Here is a 17,156-nt window from a genome sequence, read left to right as displayed (position 1 = left end):
AGCTAAAAGCCGTTGCCCGTCAGTGCACCCAAGAGGAGGAGGATGAGAGGCTAGCCCGTTAGTTGTGCGCTGCGAAGGAGCAAGAAGCAGCATCCTGTAAGCGTGCCTAGGAGGAGGAGGACGAGAGGGTGGTTTGACAGTGCGCTACGGAGGAGGCTGAATGCTCAAAACGTACTAGCATTCAGGAGTCGGGCTTTGATGTCTTTGACACATCGGTGAGCCTGGAGCTTAGGTGACTCTGCGGTCGATCAGGCGTGGCTGAGTCCTCCGCTCCACCACCATCGGCCCCCCGTGTCCCCGTATGTACACACGCCGTCAGCCGTTCGTGCAGAGACGTGGTCGTCATCGTGGGAGGGGTAGAGGGATACTGGACTGGCTCAACTCGACCGACTTTTCAGGGGTGACCTGTGAGAACTATTATGTATATATGTGTGATATGAATTACTATGTATTAATGAAGGTGCCTTTATTGATTTACATTATATATGCCTCATTGTATGCATGTATTGAGTGGAAGAGAGACGGAGAGATCGAGGAGAGAGGGAGGACAGGGCCGGAGTAGAAGGGGGAGGCATAACACTGCTGACTGGTGCTTTCAGCCAGCAGTGATAGCCAGAGCATCACTACCGGCCGAATCCTTCAGCCATTAGTGATAACCACTTTTACTGCCCGTCCATGGAGCCGGCAATGATAGTCCCCGACTATCACTACTCGTTACCTACCGCTGGTTCCAAAACCGGTAGTGAAACGGGTTTTGGAGCCGGCAGTGATATACTATTCTGTAGTAGTGTGATATAATTGTTTCAACTCTTCTCAGTAGTGTGCACTTAATGTGATATTCTTTGAGGACATAGAAAAAGAGAAGGTAACTGTTGGGCTTCTGCAGTGAGATATGATTTCTGACTTGGTAACCCTCTATGAGTAGAACTCTATTTAGTTGGAGGAAGTTTTCAACTAGAAAAAGTTTCATTTACTTAGAGATAATTCCCGACTAGGAATAACAATATTTGGCCAACGACTATTGCTGACTTGGTGAGTTCTAGTACGATCGAATCCTTGACAATGTGGAATCTAGTCGGCCGCTTCTTAAAAGAGTTTGGGAGCTAGCTGATAAGGGTTTAATAATAAATAATTAAGGATTTACTAAGAAATATGGTACATCCTGAAGATAGATCAACCTAGTACATGTGTCTTTCATCCGATATGGTAGGTTTCATAACCGTTATGAGAAAAATTAAGACATGTGCCTATATTCTTAGATAGTTCATCATGTTCTATATGAAATCATCCTTGGATAAGGAAGGAGTTCTCTAAATATTTAAAAGTAATACAATTCGAGAATGTTATACTCAGAAACTTTGAGTAATCTCCCCAATCCGACTACTTAAAGAGGGGAGGGGGTACGTCTGCGATACGAAGCATGTCTAGTCGGATAGAAGCAGAAACAATCTATTAAGGTCCACAATTGATTTGAGTCACAATTAGATTCACTTCACAAGTGCTTTAAGATTTATAACACGAGAGAAATCGCTGAAATATTTAGAATTAGATTAAGACACATCCTATACTGTAATTATGTTTTCCTAAGATTAAAAAAGACAAAATATGATGTAGGTCTATTAGCATAAGAGAGACCTAAATCTAATAAAATCTCGTGTCCTACTATTCGATATACACAATTAATGATGAGATATTCCTACCTTAAATAAGTATTTGCACAACCAACTTTAGCAATCATGCACACTAACCACTGCAGATTGCATAAGGACCGGAAGATCCTCTCTGATAAAAAAAATGCGATCATTTCACCCAAAGTAAGAGCGTCACGTGATGCAATGATCGTGAAAAGTGATCTGAATTGCTTATGATTTCGTTCATTCATCGTCTATAAATCATGACTTGAACGATATGCTAGACATAATAATTTTTTGAAATCATCATAATAACTGCATTATAAAATGGACAAAATAGGTAGATACCATAGCAAAGATATATATTGAAAAATACCATTTACTGTTAGGATGGCATATAGGCCTTAGGACGATATGTCATAGAGACATTGATGATATTTTCTAACTTAGGTGATCTTTGTGATAGTATTTTTCAAACTTGTCCTAAAATAAAATGGTACAACTATTGGATCGGGTGCCAATTAGACTACTGCGGAAATTCTCACCTGTCGTGGATAGCAAACAAGCTTCATTGTGCTTACTGAGGGCCGTAAGGCCTGTTTAGTTTGATGTCTCGGAGTGCTAAAGTTTGTCTTATTAAAATTTCTGTGTAATACCTGAGGGGCTCCCTCACGCCATCTCGAAGACGACCCGCGGGTGACTCGCCAGTACCCTGAACCACCTCCTCCACTAGCCTTAGTTAGGCCGCTGCCGCCACCGCCGGCCGAGGATGGTAGCAGTAGCAGCGCCAAGCGGTGGTCGTCCCGTTTCTCACCCTCTCTCTCCTTTTTTCTCCTTTCCCCCTTCCTTCTCGTTTTGTTCGGTTGGCAGTGGTGTGGCTACATCTTGCAATGTCACATGGGCGGCCTACCTCTACCCAGTTGTGGCTGGATTTTCTCACCTAGGCAGGTTCCGTGCAGTGACAGCCGGATCTGTTCCCCCCCCTGCAGGCCTTGTTCTGATGGTGGTGGCAGTTGTGCGGCATTGCCTTAGCATGTGCGCGACTAGATCTATGTTGTTTCCCTGTGCTGGCGGTCTTGTTCTACGGGTTCCCACTCGGAGGCGATCAGATTCGCTCTTGTGTCTTCGACAATAGCCTGGCTTCGCTAGTTTCCTCGCATCAAGGGCAGGATTAGCGGCCGTCAAGGGTTGGTTCAGGGCGATGGGGCGCACGGTGCTTCTGGGCCTTCTGGCGCTAGTTTGGTACGACGCTGGGCCTGACGGTAATGGCAGGTGCTGTGTAGGTGGTTGACGGCCACGCTGCTGACGGCACCATGGTCCCAATCGTTGGGGTCGTCGTCGGGGTGCACTGCATGTGCCAGGTGTGTGGTTTTCTTGTGCTGCTGCTGTTGGGGTTGGTGGCATAGGGTGCTTCTCACCAGCCGGCAACCCAGATCTATGAGATACTGTACTTCCTGGGTTGGCGACTGTTGGAGCAAGAGTTCATCTTGCCCCAGCAAGTACGGCGAGAGTTTCTTCTAATGAGAAGGCTTAAGCCTAAAGACGAAGATTAAGAGGATGGAACACCACGAATGTATTGATGGTAGAAAAAATGGGTCGATCTGGGGGGGAGTATCACAACGTGACTTGGTGTTTTTTCACCTCTGTGTCCTTCTGCCGTCTAGCTCGTGTCGCTAGCCCAAGCGACCGTGGCTCCTATTTATAGGGCCATGCGTAGCTTGGCGTACAAGTTATCATAATGTACAAATATCTAAGATCTAACCGATTTACTAGGCCTTATCTAGGATAACTACTTTCTACCATATATGGGAGATAAATATCCACTATAGTAATTATCGTGGTGCCTTAGACCTGAAGGGGGCAAGCCCATCACCAACTATGGCCCAACACCGCACTGCTAGGGGTGTTAGGATAGCCTCCATTATGCAGGGGTGTCAGAGCGGCGTCCACCAGCCTAGGCATTAAATGCCGGTAACCTCCTTGTAGACAAAGTATGATCAGTGTTCCCCTTCTAGCAGATCTTTCCTGAGGCCTGATGACTCACCTTGTAGCCTCCGGGAAGCCGGCCTGGGTAGGACTCCGGAAGGGCGGGGCTTCGGGAGGTGGAGGCTTCAGGAGACTGAGCCTTTGGGAGGCTGAGGCTTCGGGAGGCTGGGCTGGTTAAGCCAAAGGGCCATCGGGGGTCCTTAATAATGATCCCCAACAGTAGCCCCTCGTGAGGGTGGCCAGCGGAGCGGTCGGGCCTGTGGTTCCTTCGGAGCAGGGCCTCCGGCGGTCCCTGTCGTATGGTTGATAGCTCGTGGTCCAAGTATTGCTTAGCTTATCTTGGAAGGTTTGACCCGGGTGACTAGAACGATACGCTGATGACGTCGGTGACAGGGGGCATTGATTGCGCCCTGGGGAAAGGCATGATCCTGCCCTGTCAGGCGGGCGTGCGAAGCGTGGCGTCTTATCGTTGGGGGTTCATGGGGATTGGTTCCGCTCCCTCATGATTTTGGCCTGGTAGACGAAAGGACTGGGTATGCGCCCACCGCCTAGGGGGGCAAGTTGCTCCTTATTTGTAGAAGGAGAGGGATTGCCTAGAGCAACCCTTTTGCCAACTCATCATTCTCATCTGTCTTTTGTCTTCAACATCTTTTGCTTTGCGCGAGTCATCCTTTGATCCCTGCTCTTCCTCTCTCTTGTAATCCAATGTCTTTTGCCATCCTCCTGTGGTTCGTATGGCTGGCTCGAGTACCCCGGGTAGGGCCAAAACTCAGGCGGCGAGTGAGATCGCGAGAGTAGCTGCGGCGGGAGACCCTTAGGTGGCGTTGGTTTTCACGTCGTTGATGGGGCCACCGCCAGGGGTGGAGCTCTGGTTGCCAGCAAAAGTCACCCCCAGCAAACCGCCGCACTGGGGGCATTTGTCATCGGTGGCGAGGAGCTCGACCGAATGGTTAGGGAGGGGAAGATTCCCTCCAGTGCTGTCGCTCGGCCACCGCTGGGCGAGGAGGTCCTGAAGCCTCTGACCCATGAGGTCGTGGTGTTTGAGGACTTCTTCGAGGTGGGCCTGGGTTTTCCCTCGGTGCCGCTGGTCGAGGAGGTGCTCCGCCACTTCTACGTGGAGCTTCCACAGCTCCACGCCAATGCCATTGCCCACCTGGCCACCTTCGAGTGGGCCATGCGGGCAGAGGGGTGTGAAGGAAGGGCGGAGTTCTTTACGGCCTTCCACTTTGCCAGTTGCTAGTCGAAGCTGATCAAGGTCAAGGGGACGAAGAGGCCCCTTAGCTTTGGGAGGGTCAACTTCTAGATACAGCCACAGTATCACGATGCCTTCCCAGCGAAGGCTATTAATGGTCGGTGGTATACTGGCTGGTTGCAGTGGTGGTTCTACTACAACATCGGCCCTGCATCGCCCCTTCGCTCCACGAACCTGGATATTGCGTATGTTTCGGAGCTGGAGACAGAGATTAAGGATGACCAGTTCGCCTCACGGCTGGCCCTTCTTCGGAGGGTGGTCGAAAAGATGAGCATGCGTGAACTTGTGGAGGAGTTCACCATTTTACGCATTCGGCCCCTTCAGACAGGCTGGAACTGCGTTTTTGAGCAAGGTGCGGAAGAGTGGCTGAAAGTGTACTCCGTGCTGCCCTGTCAGTGCCGGTGAGTTCCCCCTGTAGTTTGGTTTTTCATCTGCCAATGTGAGCCGTCTTTTTCTTCCAGAGAGCTGCCTCCCGCTGGGGCATGCGGCGGAGATCGCGGAGGTGATCCTGTGCCCCCTACTTTCGCGGAGCTGGAGCAGCGGGTGGCCCTAGCACGGAGCTGGGAGTGAGACAACCGTGTCTGCTTTTATCTCGGAGTGGGGATCCGGCATGGCGGGATCCTCCAGAGCCTAAGGCTGCTGGGAGCATGAGCGACCAGTCCGGAGGCGAGAGCCAGTTTGGCTGTGATAACTGGAGGAAGGGCCGGGTCTCCCCGGATATTGCGGGTCATGGCCAGAGCCGACCGAGAAGCGTGGACTCTGTGGACTATGATTTTGGTATCGTCGGTTCGGACATCGAGGATGTTACGGGCCCTCCTGTAAGAGTTTCGGAGGAACTAGGTGGGGCGTGGTTTACTTCGTTATCCATATCCTGTTTCGGTTGTGCATTGGGATCTTGATTTATATTCCCTTGATTTTTTTTGTAGCGACCCTCGAGGTGGATGCGTCCTTGACTCCACCCCCCGAGGCCCCGGAGGCCCAGCAGAGATCGGGGACTCCTCCGGAGGGGTCTCTTAAGGCCGTCCTGGGGGACGTGGCTTTATTTCTGCGTAGTCCCGAGCTAGCTGGTGACCTGTCCTTGGCGGCTGGTGCTGGAGACACCGTGCCCTCTGCCAAGGCTCCCTTTGGAGCGGTCGAGGTTGGCCCTGGCCTCGAGGTCTTGACCCCCGTTGAGTTCGTGCTGCGACCGGAGGCGTCAAGGGCCTTTGCCGTGGCTTCCTCTCTTCTCCAAAAAGGAGAGGTCAAGTGATCGTTGGCCCAGCGTCCTTTGGAAGAACTAGAGGCACGGTTGGTAGCGGTGGCCCTTCAGGTCAGTAGTATTGGTTATGATTTACCGGGTTCGATGTTGGGTTTTGAGTAGTTCATTCTGTCCTTTTCCTTCTTCTGCTGTGCCTTGTAGCAAGTATTTTGATGAGGGCACTAGGAGGTGGAGGGTGCCAGGCCTTTGCCGCTGCCCGTGATGAGGTTGAGGGCCTTCGCTAGGCCTTGGAAGAGGCCCGAAAGCGAGCGGAGTCTGCGGAGGGTCATCTTCAGGAGGAGATGGCACTTCGCCAGTGTGCAGATGCTGAGGCGCGGAAGGCTACCGAAGACCTCCAGGAGGCGAGGGAGTTTGTCGATGCAGCCAACACAGCCCGTGTGTCCACCGAAGGCGACGTTGACACCCTTCGGGCGGCGGTGGGTAATATGCAGCAAGAGCTAGAGGAGGCTCGGGCATCGGAGGGGGCATTGCGTTCAGAGTGCCAGCAGTTAACGGTACTTGCGTCGGAGGTGGCCCGGATTACCTCTGATGCTTTGAGCAGCCTTGGGGCTCGGTGCCCGCCACTGCCCTTCGACTTGGAGGCGTCAGTTATGCCGCTCTTCTGGCTTCGGTTTGCTGCGAAGGTCATGGTTAGAGCCACAAGGTCTATGCGAGGTCCAGCGTCCGTGTGGCCTCTGCGCTTCAGCTGACCCTGCTGCACTAAGCGGGGGTTGGTCCCCTCGAAGCACTAGAGCAGCAGGTGTTGGACTCCGTGGTCGAGGGCTTTCGGTCAGAGGCACCTCTGGCGGAGATTCGCGTAGCCCCGGAGAGCTTCCGCCGTGGTGTATGGGCGAAGCATGGCCGGAGCATGACGTTGCATTACATGGCTGGTTAGGGGACTCCGGGTGCCTCTAGGGACCTTCGCCTAGGTTTTTTGTCGGGAGGTCTGGCCCTTCACCCGGAGCCTATGGGCGCACCGCGGCCCTCTGGAGGTTCTTCGTCTGGCGTTGTTGCCCTGCCGGAGCTGTGCATGGATGCCCCAGAGTTGTAGCTCTACTGCGGGCTATCTTTCCTTTTCTTTTCTTTCCCGAGGGGGGTCAAGTTTTAGCATGTTGATTACCCCCTTTTGCTTTATGTATATGATCTTTTCCTTATTTGATGGAACCACGCCTGTCTTCCTGTGGTTTGCCTATGTTGTTTCTGGAATGTTTGTGCCTTTGAGTTTAACTGGAGTCCGATCTGCGTGTATAGGTATGGCGGCCCGAGGCCAGAGGAGGCCTCATCCGTATCTTGGATAGTGCCTCCGGGGAGGGATCGAGTGCGTCCAAAGCATCGAGGGCTATTCCGTCTGTTCAACGGCGGAGTCGTTTCATTATGCCCCACGATTCCGAGGGGCGTATTGATCCGCAGGTAGCCGCCAACGCCTTGGTCAAGGTCGAGCCGGAGGATCCCCTTGTGTCGGCTCCGGATGTATATTTTGTTGCAAGGGATGACTGGTGTGCAGCTCGAATTGCTCGGGAGGTAGCCGACTCACGCTTCCTACAATGCTTTGTCCTTCCCCCGGGTTCTAGCGAAAGAGTGCCTTCAGAAATTCTTGAGTCTATCCTGGACGAGGTGAGGTGGAGGTGGTACAGGCCATGGAGGCCTCACGGGAGGGGCAATAGGAGGAAGAGCTGGACTTCTCGGCCTTCGACTCGTATCCTTTCCCGGTGGATCCTTCATCATCCTTCAAGACATTGGAAGGGTCAGGTGATTTTGGCATGGAGACTTTTAGTCATACCGGTGCCGGGGGGTTATCTCGCTACCATGTTAGGTCAGCCAGGCCTTATAAATGATGGAGGGTGTTATGCCTATCCGGTATGAAGGCACTACCTTCAAGATGCCAGAGCGGTCTTTGTCTATCCACCATTTTAGGTTTGCTAGGCCGAAAGGATGACAGACGGATTGTTTGTCCAGCACGGAGTCTTAGGTCTTCAAGATGCTGGAGTGGTCTTTGCCTATCCGCCACGTAGCTTAGCTAGACCTTAAAGATGGCGGACAGAATGCCTGTCTAGCACGGAGGCTTATGCCTTCAAGATGCTGGAGCGGTCTTTGCCTATCCGCCATGTAGGTTAGCGAGACCTTAAAGATGGCGGATGGAATGCCTGTCTAGCACGAAGACTTACGCTTTCAAGATGTTGGAGCGGTTTTTGCCTATCCGCCATGTAGGTTAGCGTGACCTCAAAGATGGCGGACAGAATGTCTGTCCAGCACGGAGACTTATGCCTTCAAGATGCTAGAGGGTCTTCGTGGGTTTTTTGGTACATTTGGAGAGGACTGAGCCTAAGGCCCCCTACACATAGTACTTGCGGAGGGTCTCTGCATTCCAACTGTGTTCAAGGGGGTTCCTTCTGTATAGGCCAGACGGTAGGAGCCGGGCCTATTAGACTTGAGGACTAGGTATGGGCCTTCCCATTTGTTGCGTAGCTTTCCCGGAGCTAGGGCACGTCGAAGTACTAGTTCGCTGAGTTTGAAGTTTCGCGGCATAACCCTTGGATCGTATGGGCCTTGCCTTCGGGTTGACCTAAAGTGAGTGCTCAATAATGCTGCGGTCGACTCCTGGGAGGTCCTGCGGGGACCATGCGAAGGTGTCGAGGTTACCTTGCAAGACGGCTAGAAGTTGGGATTCTTGCCCGGAGGTGAGGTCCGCCACTATTCAAAAGGCCCGGTCAGGTTGGTCTTGGTGTATGGGGGACTAGCTTTATGTCCCCCTCCGGTTGTGGCCTCGGAGGGCAGCGGTGCCAGGGATGCACCGACGGAGGGTCCTGCGAGTCCTCCTGTGTAATAGCATGGATATGGCGACTAGGGAGCAGAGCAGGGTGCCCATACTCGATGCGTCTAGCCAGGTCTTGGTCGCCATGGACGGTTATTAGCCCGTTGGGTCTGGGCACTTTCAGGCAGAGGTAGTTGTGATGGGGTACAACTCCGAATCTGTTCAGAGTTCCCTGTCCCAGGATGGCATTGTAGGCGTATGGTACGTCCACGACGTCGAAGGTGATGATCTCAGATCGTGATGTGAAGCCCTCACTGAAGATGATAGGGAGTTCCATCTGGCCTAGGGAATTAATGTGGGCCCCATTGAATCCCTGGAGGGGTCTGCTGTTGGTGAGAGCTGGCTTCGTGGAATTCGAAGCTGTTCGAAGGCATGCATGAATAGGAGGTCCGCCAAGCTGCCTCTGTCGACCAGTATTCTTCGGACCTCAACTTCGGCGATGTTGGCTGAGATGACCAGGGCATCAGAGTAGGGAAATTTTACTCCCTCGGAGTCATCGACGGTGAACGCCACAGGGGCGTCGGCCCAGTTGTGGGCCTATCGATGGATGCTAGTTGCTCTGATGTGGTGTACCCCGCATATGTAGTCTCGCCGCTGTCATTTCAAAGTGCAACCGGAGCTCCCTCCACCGGTTATGGTGAGGACGATCTGTTTGCCCTACGCCCTTTCGTTGTTGTACCGCTCTAGGGATGATTGGGGTGGTGAAGGTAGGGCCAGCTGCGGAGGATTCTGCAGGGCCAGATGGTCGACCCGTCGGTTGGCCGATGGCCTGCGATCTTCGGACCACCCCTTGGTGGCCCCATTAGTTGAGGCGAAGGCTGCCTGCCTCCCGAGGTACTCCTCTCGGAAGGTGGTGAGGGTTCAGCAGTTGTCGGTATTATGTCCTCATCCTGCGCCGTATAGAGTGCACCAGGATTCTTCCTCAAAATGCTGGTTTGGAATGTGACTTCGCTCTAGGAGGCCTCCGGAGCGTCCCCGGCCGCGTCCACTGGAGTGGCTTTGGTTTGGAGCCCCGTGGCCTGAGCTGATATTGCTGATGTTTCGGCGTTGTTGCTGCCACTCCCTTTGGGACCCGGCGGTAAGAGCCTCCTCGAAGCTCCTCTTTTCTGGAGAAGTGGGGCATGTGACAATATGGCCTGTGAGTGCGGTCTCTCGAAATTGGCACGGGAAGCCTCACTAGCTTGTGAGCGCCTCCAGCGGAGTTTTTCCTCCTCCGCCCGCGCATACTCCTCAAATTTGCTCATGAGGACTTCTACCGTGAGTATTGGACGTCGATTTAGCTGATCGTATAGGGGGCCTTAGGCCAGGCCCTGGGTCATGGCGTTGATGACCGAAGAGTCTGATATGCCCCTAATCTGGGCCTTGGTCTGGGAGAACCTTCAGAAGTAGTCCTGGAAGGTTCCGTCTGGCTCCTGCCTGATAGTGAACAGACTGCCGGAGGTTACTAGTTCGATGGAGGTGCCCTGGAAGTTGGGACCAGGTGTGAATGGTGCTAGGGTCCAGTGCCCAGAACCAGCATATGGCCACCCCTTCTAAGGCGAGGGGGAAGCATTTAGCTATGGTGGCCGGTCCGCCCCTGCTGGCCTCTATGGCTAGGGTGTAGGATCGGACGAACTCGTCAGGGTCCAAATCACCTTTAAACTTGGGCAACTTTAGGGTCCGAAAACCCTCTAGGAAGGGCGTGGCCTGCAGGTCGGCCCGCAGGGGAGAGTCGTGGTCTTGCAGGGGGTCCTCACAACGCCGGCTCTGAGGCTCTGGGGACCGAACAGGTCGGGTCCTTGCACCGAGGGGTTCGTCTGTTCGTGAAGCTTGGGTCGGAACCGCGCCGGTCGTCCTGGGAGTGGCGGCGAAGGTGTGGGCAACTTGCTGTTCGACCTGCAGGTCTATGCATAGTTCCTCCATTTGGGCCAGGAGTGCCACCAAGCGTGATTGCCGCTCGGGCAAAATGGTGTTTTCGGCGGTAGCGCCAGCCACAGCCCCTAGGGGCGTAGCGAGGGCCTCGCCTTGCTACTGTTGGGTCTCCGAGGAGAACCCTTCGGTGCTGCCCACAACTGTGGTTATGGTTGGGTCGGCAGTGGCTATAAGGTTCCCGTTCCCCCCGGTTGAGGGGCCATTGTCGGCGCCGCCTACGTATAGCCGACCGGAATGCCACGCAGGTGTGACTGGGGGGTCAGCCTCCGTCGACGCGGCCTTGGTGGTCTTCTTCTTGGGTGGCATCCTACCTCTTTTAGCACTTCTGCGTTAGAAGTCCTCACAGACGGTGTGCTGTTGGAGCAAGAGTTCATCTTGCTCCAGCAAGTATGGCGAGAGTTTCTTCTAAGGAGGAGACTCAAGCTTGGAGACAAAGTTTAAGAGGAAGGAACACCACGAAGTTTAAGAAAAAATGGGTTGATCTTGGGGGAGTATCACAACGCGACTTGGTGTTTTTTCACCTCTGTGTTCTTCTGCCGTCTAGCTTGTGTCGCTAGCCCAAGTGACTATGGCTCCTATTTATAGGGCCATGCATAGTTTGGCGTACAAGTTATCATAATGTACAAATATCTAGGATCTAACCGATTTACTGGGTCTTATCCCGTATAAATACTTTCTACTATATCTGGAAGATAAATATCCACCGTAGTAATTATCGTGGTGCCTGCCCCCTGAAGGGGGTGAGCCAGTCGCCAACTGCGGCCCGTCGCCGCACTGTCAGGGGTGTCAGGATAGCCTCCATTATACCGGGGTGTCAGAGCGGCGTCCACCAGCATAGGCATGGCATTAAATACCGGTCACCTTCTTGCAGGCAAAGTATGACCGATGCTCCCCTTCTGGCAGATCTTTCCTGAGGCCTAATGACTCACCCTGTAGCCTCTGGAAAGCAGGCCCGTGTAGCTGGAGATGGGGGCCTCGGGAGGCATGGCTCCAGGGGGTGAAGTCTTCAGAAGGCAGGACTCCGAAAGGCTGGGGCTTTGGGAGGCCGGGGCTTCAGGAGACCGAGGCTTCGGGATACCGAGCCTTCGGGAGGCAGGACTCCGAATGGCCGAGGCTTCAGGAGGCCGGGCTGGTTAAGCCAAGGGGCCGTCGGGGGTCCTTAACAACAACCCCCAACAGAGGCCTAGCGGCATGGCTGTTGCCATCGGTGCTTCGGTGTGCGCCACTACCGTGGTGCTCGATGTGGTGTCCGTTGTTGATCCTCATGTCGCTCTCCATGTCTCATCCCCTTGCTGATATGTCTTCTTCTCACCCATTTCAGCCTGTGGGGAGCCCAGTGGCTAGTGGTGGCCTTGTGGGTGGCGTGCGCGTGAGGTGTCGTTGGTGGCTCGTGGGGTGCTCAGCTACTGGTGGTGGCCTAGCTGGCGTTGCATGCGAGGCGTCGATGACGATGGCTCGATTGCCTGGTGGGTGGGGTTTCTGGGGCTCTGAGTGAAAGCCTAGCCCGACTTCCTGTTGATGCTGATGGTGGCGACGCCATTGGCTCCGCTTTACTCACTAAAAGTGTCATCATGGTGCCTCCCTCCTACCCAGAGGATTTTTCGGGTGAAACATAGGTCCGAATTTCTAGATGAGCGATGGTGACGTCTTTGATGTCGCATCCTCCTTGGAGGCATTTTCTTGGAGATCCTTCCGTGTGTTTGGTTGAGGTCACTGCTCCTTGGAGTCTCGCTTTGTGCTTGGATGGCCAGCAGACGCGCTTGGAAAGGGCATGCTAAGTGGAGTCGGAGCTGCTACGTTGATGGGGTGTGACAGAGCTCAGCAAAAATGACATGAGGCATGGTCTTTTCTAGTTGCATCAGTGGTGGTTGTGCGTGCCAGCGTGATGATGGTGAGGCAACGATTGAGGTTCATAGAGGGAAGTCAGAGTTGCTACGCTGAGGGCGAGCTTGGCAACGATGACCTGCGATGGGTTTTCTTTGAGTTGTGTTTGTATGGTGTGTGAGCCATTTAGTTATCTTCGTCATCGTGTTGTTGGTAGTTTTTATAGTGGTTCTCCCTCCATTTAACTACATGGTTGTAAAGTTTTTGGGTCTGATTTTTCTTATAAACTAGACCAAATCTCTTCTTCTATTATAAAATTCGCAGAGCTCGTGCTGTCCTTTCGAGAAAAAAATTGGCAACTTTTTTTAACGGGGCATGAATTATACTAAAATAATACGATTGATTACAGCCATGGTTTAAAAAAATAGTAGTAAGATTAACTAAGTTACACAAGCACATACAGCAATTCTTATCTCCAAGTCTAATACGGACCGACCATCCTAGTGGCATTGATGGACCACCGTGAAAACATGTGGATACGAAGAACACCGATGATGCAGGCACATACGATCTTCCAAAATAAAATGAAGAGGCACCAAACTTTAGTAGATTGCAAGAGATACGTAAAGACTCAACGCTGACCAACTCTTGCACACACAAAAGCCTATGGGTGAGCACCGACCACCAACTTCGTTATCCTAATAGATCAGCAAGCCGGAAGGAGCACACAAAATACTACGGGAGCAAAATTCTATCAAACCAGTTCGCGATTAGGTCAGGAAAGTGTACCTTTTGAAATCTTTGTGTGATAACTCACGGAAGCAGTTATCGCCATTGAAGAGATGGAGGAAACAAATATCCCTAGCGCACTTGTTGCCATGAAGAAACCAAATCCGAGCCCTAGTAGATAAAAAATATGAGGGGATTTTATTTGGGGATGAAACTACCCTAATACTTTTGGATCAGGAAGAGAGACAGGTCCCCTTCCCCCTTGCCATAGGCAGGGACGTTGAAGGCGGTGGAGGAGGGAGACAGAATAAGTGTTGGCAGCAGAGCCCTAGCGCAAGAGCTGCGAGCTTGCAAGGAAAGATAAAAAAGAAAAAACTCCAAAATGACAATTCTTGTGTGTACTGCAGGTATACTATCATATCGGGACATAGGAGCGCCAATAACAGATATTTGTGTCATTACTGATTTAATAAAAAATGGCATGGCAAGATACTATTTTGGGGAAAAAAAAATCTGTAGTGTCGTGCTGCAAAACCCAAGTTCTATAGCACCAGATGGATGGGCGCTAGCTGTCCCCAAGAACTGATCTTAAAGCTATGAAAATCACCAAGGCCAGACAACGAACCAGTTGAGCTGCCATCATTTTGTTCCAGCCGAGCCGTAGCAAACTAGTCGAGGCATCGCACCGCTTGAGCCAGCTAGTTGCTCCATGGTCGTGTGAGCCTCAGATCCGTGCCATGGTTGCAGGCCACCGTCGATGCACCGTTGGTGAGGACCGAAGTTACTCCCCTGCCGAGCTGGCAACCGCCGTTGATCCACCGCCGGTGAGGACTGAAGCGATCCTTGAAGGGTCGTGATCCTCTATCGACAATGTTCTCCTCCACTAGGCCTGGCAATGGGGTGGGTCGAGATCGGGTGCAGCAAGAACGCATCCGACCCGAAACCTGAATAAAAAAACCGACCGAGCTTGAACTATATAATGCGTAAAAATTTACCCCGGCCCCGAACATGGCGCAGGACCCGGAACCTAACGGGTGTGCCCCTCCACATCCCTTCTTCTTGGGCGGGGTGGCAGTGCACCGCACCATCAGTGCGCCTTGGCTGGACCTTGCGGGTGCAACGGATGCCACACTGGGCAGCACCACTACCAGCTGCTGTTGCTGGGAGACATGGCAGGCATGGGTAGGAGGCGGCCAGGCGGGTGACATGGCTCGCGCCAAGGCAGGCGGGACCACAGGAGCCAGGGATCAGATGTGGAGGCTGGACCCGGAGGGCAGCGACTGCGGAGCATGTCTGTTGTGGAGGGCGGCGCCAAGGTAGGGTTAGGGTTAGGTGGGTTGGGATGGAGCACTGGTCGATGGGTTGGGATGGGGCACTAGTCGACGGGTTGAGTGTTGACCACTCCATTTTCGGGTGCCTATAGACACCCATGAGCAAAAATCTACCCTTGGTCCTGACCCGAACAACAATTCCCTGACCCATGACCCCACAGGGCAAAATTTGCACCCACCCCTGCTCCCAACGGGCAAAATTTGTGTTCTTATCATTAATCAATTCACTATGTTATTCTTTCTGAATCTTGCTACATGTCATTAGTTCTAACTTCCATGGATATTCGTGCATATCTCCTGTTTGTTGAAATGCCCTTCTCTGATTCTTGTTGTGTGTTGTTAATTCTAACTTCCATGGATGCTCATGCAAATCCTTACTGTATTAATAAAGACATGACCACATGAAGTACATGAATTAGAGATGAAGCAAAAATTACCCTATTAGGCAATGATTGTGATTTTGGTGCTTAATGACAACATAGTCATTAGAACTAACATGTTTGTTAAGAATATATGTTAGTAGGTCTCATGGATGTAATACATGAAGAAGCCACCAAAGTCGGGATAAAATTTGGACTGAATTGGACAAGTTCTAGGAAAAATGACCTCACTGGATGATCTGATGCTCAGGACTTTGTACACACCAAAGTATTTAACAAAAAGGTTGATCTTCAAAGAAAATTGAAGTTAAGTATACCGGTTGATCCCGTGTTAGAAGAGTAAGTACACTAGAACATTTAACAGAATTTGTACAAATAATGGTCCGGTGAAAAAGAAGCTAACACACCAGAGTGTTTTCCAGGAAGATGTCAAAGCAGATGAATGTCAACACAACGGAAGGTTCGATGATCAGAGAGTTTAGACACTAGACTAATTGCACATAGAAGAAGTGGCTCGGCTTGGCACAAGATAACACACCGGATATTCCAGTGATGGAAGTGAAGGATACACCGAACTATCTGGTGTTTAGAATGTATTTGAGTGGGGTTCCAATGGCTAATATCTAAATGTACTTAAAGTTGCCTAGAGGGGGGGGGGCGTGAATAGGCTTTTCTGAAAATTAAAACTAAACAACGGATTAAATAGATGCCGGATACTCCGGTAAAGGTCGGATACTCCGGTCTGTCCGGAGTATCCGGTCTAGTCCGGAATATCTGGTCTATACAGGAACTCGAGAACAACTGAAGCTAAGCAAGTATAACTAAGGACTAAAAGATAACACTAGTGATATTATCAGAACAAAGCTTAAACAACAAGAGTTAATAGCAAGATGATCACAAAAACTAATATATGGGAAAAATCCCAAAACTACACAACTAGTAAAACTTGCACAAGTGATGAGACAAGAAATTATTCCGGAGTTCGGCCACCTCCACAAAGAAGTGCCTACGTCTCCGTTGAGGAGCTCACAAAGAGCTGGGTCTTTTCTAACCCTATCCTCTTCTAGCAACCACAAAGATCAAGCTAGATTTTCTTACTCAACTCGATGTCGATTACAAACTTCCTGTGGTACTCCACAATGATTGAGTGCTCTACGGGTGATGCCTTGCCGTCTAGGAGCACAAGGCTCCAAGAGAAATGATCACAAATGTTTGCTCAATGATGAACTCAATGCTTAATGACTCAACTTCACTTCCAAACACAATCTCTCAAATTTGGCGCAAAACTAAGCACTAGAGATGTTTGGAGGGCTTTTAAATGCACTTGGGAAGCTTTGTGAAAGTGGAGATCAGCAGCAACAGCAAGCCATAAATGCTAGGGGGAGTGGGGGTATATATAGCTCACCCTAAAACTAGCCGTTACTGTTCTGACATACCTATCCCGGAGTATCCGGTGAACACTGGAGTCTCCGGCCTGAAATCCAAAACAGGCTCAGAACTAACCGTTACGGTTCTGTTGAACTGCCCGGAGTCTCCAGGCTAGACTTAATCACCACGAAGAAACAGTCTGGAGACTTGCCAGACTCTTCGGCCTCTCCAGGTACTAGAGTATCCGGTGAACACCGGAGACTCCGGTCATTTAAATTAAATGCTAACCGAGGCTCTCTTGGCGGAGTCTCTCTTGGAGACTCCGGCCAAAAACTTTTTCCATCCCGGAGTATCCTGTGAACACCGGAGACTCCGACCTTTTTCTATTAAAAAATAAAAGCTTAACTGAGGCTCTCTGCCGGAGGCTTTCTCGGAGACTCTGGCCAAAAATTCACCAACTACCGGAGTATCCGGTGAACACCGGAGACTTTGGACAAATTAAAATATTCAGAACCGAGGCTCTTTTGGCGGAGTCTTTCTCGGAGACTCCGGCCTAAAATACTGAGTACCGGAGTATCCGGTGAACACGGGAGACTCCGGACTCAGTACACACTGCCTATTTTTCCCGGTGTCCGTGGGTGAATGTGTCTCTCAACTATTGATTCTAATAAGTTATTTTGAGCACTGAGACACCG

The sequence above is a fragment of the Phragmites australis genome, chromosome 12 (assembly GCF_958298935.1).
Source record: "Phragmites australis chromosome 12, lpPhrAust1.1, whole genome shotgun sequence".
In the NCBI taxonomy this organism is placed as follows: Eukaryota; Viridiplantae; Streptophyta; class Magnoliopsida; order Poales; family Poaceae; genus Phragmites; species Phragmites australis.
Note: the sequence above shows the minus strand (reverse complement) of the source record.